Genomic DNA, 7,843 nt, shown 5'->3' with positions numbered 1-7,843 from the left:
TCTGCAGGAGTGCTGGGGAAGGGCTTCGATCCCGACGCCATAAAGAACCCTTAGAGCACCGCAGGGTAGAAGGAAGGGTCTACTTTAGTGTTAGCCGGGTGGATTTCGAGGACGGTCCAATTCTCTGAGGGCCTCTGTCGGAGGCAAGGGTCCGAGGTGCCCAGGCGGGCGGGGCAGGTGAGGGCAACCTAGAAAATCCGTATTTTCTCAGGTGGGCTCCCCTGGGGTAGGGCGCGTGGACAAAGATAGGCATTTGGGATATCATAAGATGGCATTCCCTCCGCAAAGTGACAAAATTGCACGCGGATGGCTGTTTCCGCCCGGTTTCGAACCGGGGACCTTTCGCGTGTTAGGCGAACGTGATAACCACTACACTACGGAAACCCCTCCGCGGGCAGGTTGTCTCCTAATACAGGATAGACTTTTCCTGGCTGTCCAGGACCGCCGGAAACTTTTTTTTTAAGTTACGTGAAATCTAGTTTCTCTCTCGTGTGAAAGCAAGCTCTCTGGCCAAGGTGGGTGGGGCTGGAACTCAGGAAGCCCGTGAGCAGAGTCGCCTGCGCTACCCACTGAGCCAGTAAGGTACCCTGATAACATCAATGGTTTAGAAGGAACCTCAGGTGCTCGCCTTCCGTAGGAAAGTATCAGTAAATCCGTGTAGGTAGCACTGGAAAGTACCCATTCTGGGCGGGGCAGTGCGGGGCGGGACCCATAGAAGTTGAGGACTAAGCGGGGGATGTGCCCACCTGTGTGCCAGGCAGAGTGAGGACTGAAATGGGGAGGAGACTGTTGGACTATCCCGGGGAGGACTCGGTGCCCATGAGTCGAGCCTAGTGTGTCTACGGATGTCACATGGCCTACGTGAGATGCAGGGAGGAGGCTGTTTCCCCTATCTGCAATATTCCATGATGTTGTTACAACACCAGGAGGGCCAATGTCCTAAACTGAAAGGCCCACCACAGCTCGCTAGTGACCTTTCCAGTGGGGACTGGAGCCACAATTCCAAACCTCAGCAGGGCCCAGAGCTCCAAGGAGAACCCCTCCCATACCTGTGAGCGCAGAATGATACCTTCCTGGGATTTTCATTTGCATTTTCCTAATGACCAGGGAGGCTTTCTCATGTGGCTAGCCATTGTCCCCGCACTCCTTCCTGAAGAGACTACCCTTGGCCATATGTGGGTGGCGTGACTTCTCCACTCTGCTCTGTTCCGTGGATTTGTACGGCTGCCCTGTTGGCCACTCTTCCACTCTTGGTTACTGCGTCATCGCAGAGGGTGTTCAAATCAAGAACAATATATCCTCCAACTTGGGTCCTTTTCTTTCTTTCTTTCCTTTTTTCAAAATTATGTTTCCTTTCCTCGGTCTTTCGCATTTCCATGTGGATTTTAAGATTAGCTTTTCGGTGGTTGGTGGGGAGTGGGGAAAGATTTGCTGAGATTTTGATCAAACGGCAGGATTTGAGAAAGACGAAATTTCCTCGTGAGGTTTATTTGTGCTTGCAGATGGACTTTTTTCTTTCAGTGTTTGTGTTCATGTGAGGTTGGGTGGAATGAGAAAAGGAAGAAAATGTCTAGTTTTCCAGGAAGAGCTGCTACAGAACGGGGCACACGCAGGCCGGTTAGCTCAGCTGGTTAGAGCGTGGTGCTAATAACGCCAAGGTCGCGGGTTCGAGCCCCGTACTGGCCATCTTGCCTTGTTTTCGGATCCTTTTGACTTCAGGGCTGCCTATGGATTTTCTTGTGTTTCCTAAGACTAACACTTGAGGTTCCTTCTAAACCACTGCTGCACTCTGTCTGCCTGTGCTTGCTCTCGCTTCTCTCTCTATGACAAATAAATAAATAAATAATCTTTAAACCACTGCTGCTATCAGGGTGCCCTACTGGCTCAGTGGGTAATACAAGTGACTCTGATCACGGACTTCCTGACTTCCAGCTCCACCCACCTTGGCCAGAGGGCTTGCTTTCACACAAGAAATCAACCAGATTTCACATAACTTAAAAATCTCTGGAATTCCTTCATTATTTGATTGGGGAACCTATCTTGTCCAGGATGTTAGTCGTTCTATCATTTTACAATCAACTGTTTGACCAAAAATCTTTCCCTTCAACTTAACCATTCTGTCTTTACAAACACTTTCTGCCTGGGGGTACGTGGGTGGCTCAGTGGGTTAAGTCTCTGCCTTTGGCTCAGGTCATGATCTCAGGGTCCAGGAATAGAGTCCCGGATGGGGCTCGCTATTCAGCAGGGAGCCTGTTTCCCCCTCTGTCTCTGTCTACTTATCATCTTGTCTGTCAAATAAATAAATAATTTTTAAAAATATTTTCTGCCTGGAAGTAGCCTTTCCAACTTCTGAAATTCCCAAGATACTTGTTTTATTCATACTTACTTGCTAGAAAGCATTTCATTGCCCCCATTTTCGTGGTAAGTTACACCTAGAATTTGCAAGTGAGCACGAAGGGGTATTGTGGAAATTTCTTGTGCACACATTTCTGGTTGCCGTCACAAGGTGGCCAGTTCTTCTGGCATTTAGTAAGTGAGGTCAGGCGTCCTTCTCATCTGAAAATATGCTGGCTAGTCCACAGATTGTCCTCAGCTCCAATGGACTCCCAAACGTCCTTCTGGACCTTCTTGGAAGTAAAAGTGCTTTATTGACCTGGGCCTAAATCTGACCTGTCTTTGTGTATAAATGCAAACATTTCACATGGCTTCAGTGTCTCCCCAGTTCATATGCTGAGGGTCGGTTGACTTGTGTTTGACTGCTGAGCGGAGCTTATTTTAGAATGGGGCGTCCTTGAGAGCAGGAGCATTTGGGTCGGAGCTATCTGTGAAACATGAGTCTCTCGTGACTCTGAGCCTGGATCCAGGTGTGCGGCGGGTCGTGTCAGGGCCAGGGACAAAGCAGGCGATCCACAGTCGTTTACTGAATGAGTGACTCCTCCCTAACAGACAATGCTGCCAAAGCTCTCCTTCTGCCAGTCTGGTAGTGAAAAGAGATCCTCCATAGTTTAATTATTCGCATTTCTCTGATAATGAGTAAGTCAAGTATCTAGTCAAATCTATAAGACATTTTATTTCTTTTTCTGTGAACTGTGTGTTGATGTTCATTTTATAAGGTTATTAGATTGGAAACACCTGAGCCGAGGTAGATATATATTTCATCAGAAGACTGAGTTAAGAGAGGAAACACTAGCCACAGCCTGGAAGAAAATATTCTAACAGATATGCTGGAAAAGTTCTTGATTCCAGACGACATAAAGTGCAATCCATGAGAAGAAAGGATTTTAATGGTAACCGGGTGGATTTCCAGGTCGGGCCTATTCTCAGAGGTTGGGCTCCAAGGTGTGCCCCGCCCCGCAGGTAAGGGTGTAAGTCTCAGCATTGCTGGAATCCGGGTAACTTGGAAACCCCGTGTTTTTTCATGTTGGGCCAGCCCGGGGGTGGGGGTGTCACAAAGAGTTAGGCACTTATAAGATGGCATTTCCTCAAAAGTGAAAGAAAATTCTCGGGAATGGTTGTTCCTGGCCGGTTTCAAACCAGGGACCTTTCGCGTGTTAGGTGAACATGATAACCACTACACCACAGAAATCCCCCATGAAGCCCACCTCTCCGTGCCTGCAGGCATTTTTACATGCGTCTCCTGGGTGCTCCCAAACCTAATAATTTCGAGTGATTTTTCTCTTAGTGTATCTTCACTCACGGTGTATTTATTTCCCCTTACACTTTTTGTTTGTTAATATAACAACACAGAAACGCTGTAATCACCACCAAAGGTAACTGGAAACCAGAGTCCAGATTCCTTCCCAGACTCCAGGCAGGGTCACCTGAGGCTCTCAGGGCTGCAGTGTCCACCTCTCTTCTAACCTTGAGAAGCAGAAGCCACCACAGCCAGCTGGAGATGCCCCCAAACTTCCGCGAGGGCCCAGCTGGTCTCAGGATCTCTGCCGTGTTGGGGGTGGGGGGTTGTGCCCAGCTTACCGTGGTGGGGGGGGTGACAAAGAGGTATCATGATGATTCCGTGTCCCTCCCACGGCTCTGCAACGCCAGGGCTCAGGGATCGGTGTCAATTTGCTTAACAGATGGTGCCCTTGCCTACTTTTTATTTTTCTCTTCATTTAAACTGTCATTCCTCCGCAGCGTTTCCAGAGGGGTTTGGAAGGTGCTCACTGCCGAATGACCTTTCCTCAAATCCTGTGTGGGTGTACCCTCGCCTCCTGCAAATGGCAACGTGGAAAACACTCTTTCTTCACCCAAAACTGGTCTGGTCGCAATGTTGCAGGAAACAGAAGAGAAGCGGTATTTCCTAGATGGCAAGATCGCCAGTCTTATTTTTTCCTTCTGGTATCAACTCAATAGCATAAATAATAGTTCATTTTGCAGTAAGTTGCTAAGCATTTACTTTAAAAGAATTAATGAGTAGCTCACAATGTGCCCAATGCTGACCTAGGCTCTGGAGGTACCAGATGTCCTGAAAAATTGGACAGGCTGGGGTAGCAAACAGCACATGCGCTGATTATTATAATATGATTGAACAAAATAGGGTAATGATTTTAAAATTGCCAAAAGAAACCACAGAGATAAATACTCATGCATTTTCACAGAAGCATAGGAACGGGGCAATTTTCCAACTCCTAGTGATTAGGAAAGGCTTTCGAAAGAAGTGATCACTGATCTGAGATTGGATAGATGAAAAGAAATACATCAGTGGAGGAGAGATGGGGAGAAGCAGGGGATCTGGCTTTAGGGGCAGCATTGTTGGTCATGGGTTGGGGACATGTCATGGGACTAGGAATGATGAGGATACATTCACTTTAGTCGGTGGAGAAATAGGATTTCAGTTAAAGACAAGACACTTTCATAAAGACGTATCGGTGAATTTCCAGATCCCATTTGGGATCAATTTGTAGAGAACAAACATTCTCCAGTAATTATATTTAAGCACTCACCTCTCCCAGCAGTGTTTCATATCACTGTTTATCACCCTTATTTCTTAGAGGAGCCAGCATCCCATGACAAGAGAGCTATAATATTAGTCTTCTGACAGATAACATTCCTCCCAGATGGCCCACAAAAGGAGAAATCAACCTGTTACACAACTATGGGGAGAAGCAAGAAACTAACTGAAATGAAACCCATTGTTTGAGAGATGTTGTGCACCATGAGTAGGGTGGAGAGCATTTAGGACATATGACAAATACTTGAAAAGTATTTCTTGGAATGTTGAAAAAATAGAGCACATAAACAAGAAAGTCTCAGGTCTCAGGGTTCAAAGTATTTTTCCAGGTCTATTCTATTTTAGAGTTATCTAACTAATAAATGTGCTAAGTGTTTTTAGGTTTATACTTTTATTTCTAATTGCCTCAAGCATTTTTTTAAAGGAATGTTGTGTGCTTTGCTGTTAGTTCTTTTTTATCCTCTCCTCTTTAAGAAACAAATCATATGGGGTGCCTGGGTGGCTCAGTGGGTTGGTCAGTTCATGATCTCAGAGCCCTGGGATCAAGCCCCACTGCCTCTCTGCTCAGTGGGGAGCCTGCTTCCCCCTTTTTCTTTCCCTGCCTCTCTGGCTACTTGTGATCTCTGTCAAATAAATAAATAAAATCTTTAATTTTAAGAAAAGGTACAAATCATATTACCCCTCCTTCCAAAATTTCTGGTGTATCTTAGAGTCCCGTATCACATGAAAAGGAGAAAACAGTTATAACACTACTTGATTTACACTAAATTATATTAGAATTTTTACGTGGTTCTTTTCTTGCATTTCTTTTGAACTGGATTTGACAAAAACCAAATGAGTAAACACAACTCCAGGCTTACTAATGGGTTTGGAAAACGGCCACAAGCATATAAAAGAACAGAACTCAGAACCACAACTATTGAGGTGGTGGGAAAACTGGACAGCCACAAGCACAAGAATGAAACTAGACCACAATTACACCAACCATAAAAATTAACTAAAAATGAATTAAAGACTTGAATGTAAGTCCTCAAGTCATAAAATCCCTGGGAGAAAATATAGGCGGTAAATTCCTGGACATCAGTTTTAGCAATGTGTTCCTGGATCTGACCCCAAATGCACGGGGAAACAAAAGCAAAAATAAAGGGGACTACATCAAACCATAGAGCTTTTGCACAACAAAGGAAACCGCCCATCAAAATGAAAAGAATGGAAAGGGACATTCTCGTGGTGATCACTCTGTTGTGCATACAGATGTCTAATTATAATATGCACTCAGAAGGTATATAATATTACATGCCAACTTTACCTCCCCCCCCAAAAAAAAATCACAACCACTGAAACTAGATCACTAAGTCACTAACCCTTCCACAAAGAAGAGGGTCCATATAACAGCAGCATAATTATCACTCACCAGGGAGATTGTCTGAAGGCTGACATTCAGGCCCCATCAGAGGTGTAGGGAACTAAATTTTTCATCTTAATGGACCACCAGGTAATTCATGTGCTCACTAAACTTTGAGAACCAAGGCTCTGCTTCAGTGCACTATTCAGTGGGCCAAAAAGTTATTGGTGCAAACTGGGGGTGGAGGAGGGGGAAATGGCCATTCAAGGAGCCATTCAAGAAAAACAAATGTGGACAATGTTCTAGTTGGTAAAGAGTCAGGAGGCAATATAATTAAGACAGTTGCAGATATCACATAAAACCCAAGTAGTGAGTGTCTTTACCATTTGATCTAAAATGGTAAAAGACCAAGGAAGCAAACCCTACTTATTTTAGGCCATTCCAGTACTCAAATCCTAACAGTAGAACTAGTTCTCTGAGTTTTTCAGTTCTCAGCAGATATTTTGGTTTTTCTATCGCTGTACTATTGGGACAGATTTCTTTTTTTCTTTTTGGCTGTTGTAATTTTGTTAAATAAGATTCTTCAACTGATGCTGTCTCTTCCCCTTCTGGGTCTTTAGGGATGTAAATTTCAAATTATCTCCAATTCTCCAATGCCAAATTACAAAAGCTCACACCAGAAGGCCCTGCTGGGAGTCGAACCCAGGATCTCCTGTTTACTAGACAGGCGCTTTGACCAGCTAAGCCACAGAGCCCTTGCTATAGGGTGGTTCGCTTGCATAGAATTTGAGGGTGACTTCGCTGTTTGCTCTGCTGCTGTGGTTCCCAAGAATTTTTGACCAACAGAAGGGCATCCAGATTCATTCTCAGGATTATTAGCATTGTTTTTTTTTTTTTTTAAAGTCTCAGGATTTTGATAGAGTTTTCTTACTGTATCCTGAAAGGTGCCCAGCACTTTATACTGTGTGGGGAAGAGAGACTTCCTCAGCCCCTAGGCCCCTTGCACTAGGGCAGCTAGACCACCTCCCCTCCAGGAGCCTTTACAACTCCACATGAAGGTGGATTCAGCTTCGAATCTGCAACAGGGAGACGATGGGGCTTCTTGGCTGCACAGGCTCCAGCAATGAGGATTGCCCTGGGGCTTTCCTGGGATGACGCAGAAATCACTTGGCATAAGGCTGGCGCTCTGACACAAGCAGTTTTCTTCTCTTTGTGGCTAAGTGGTTGCCTTTTAATCCCTTGTCAAACTGACCATTTTCTGTATTTGCTGAGACTGGTAATTTGCTGTAGCAAAGGAGAATGCATTAAAAACACATGGAGTTTCTTAAATTTGACACCGGAAACTAATATGATACTGTCTGTTAACTACCTGGAATTTAAATACAAACTTGGAAAAAAATTGTTTAAAAGAGAAATTATATATAAATATCAAAACACTGGAAGACCTCACTGGTATGTTAATTTCCTTACATTTTCCCACCAAATGATATTGGATAGACCTCTTCTTACTCTCACCTTTTTCCTGATGTTGATATTAAACTAATAAT

General features: G+C 44.7%; 3 non-coding genes across 3 annotated transcripts; 1 reads left to right on the top strand and 2 right to left on the bottom strand.

The window, feature by feature from the left end:
- Positions 1 to 311: 311 nt before the first annotated feature.
- On the bottom strand, positions 312 to 384 carry TRNAV-AAC. Its single transcript has one exon. It is a non-coding gene; the product is annotated as a tRNA-Val (tRNA).
- A 1,228-nt stretch (positions 385 to 1,612) lies between these two features.
- Positions 1,613 to 1,686, top strand: TRNAI-AAU. The gene has a single exon. It is a non-coding gene; the product is annotated as a tRNA-Ile (tRNA).
- Positions 1,687 to 6,977: 5,291 nt separating this feature from the next.
- TRNAT-AGU lies at positions 6,978 to 7,051 on the bottom strand. Its single transcript has one exon. It is a non-coding gene; the product is annotated as a tRNA-Thr (tRNA).
- Positions 7,052 to 7,843: the final 792 nt, after the last annotated feature.

This window comes from Neovison vison, chromosome 1, assembly GCF_020171115.1.
Source record: "Neovison vison isolate M4711 chromosome 1, ASM_NN_V1, whole genome shotgun sequence".
Lineage (NCBI taxonomy): Eukaryota > Metazoa > Chordata > Mammalia > Carnivora > Mustelidae > Neogale > Neogale vison.
This window is presented reverse-complemented; position numbering and strand designations above follow the sequence as displayed.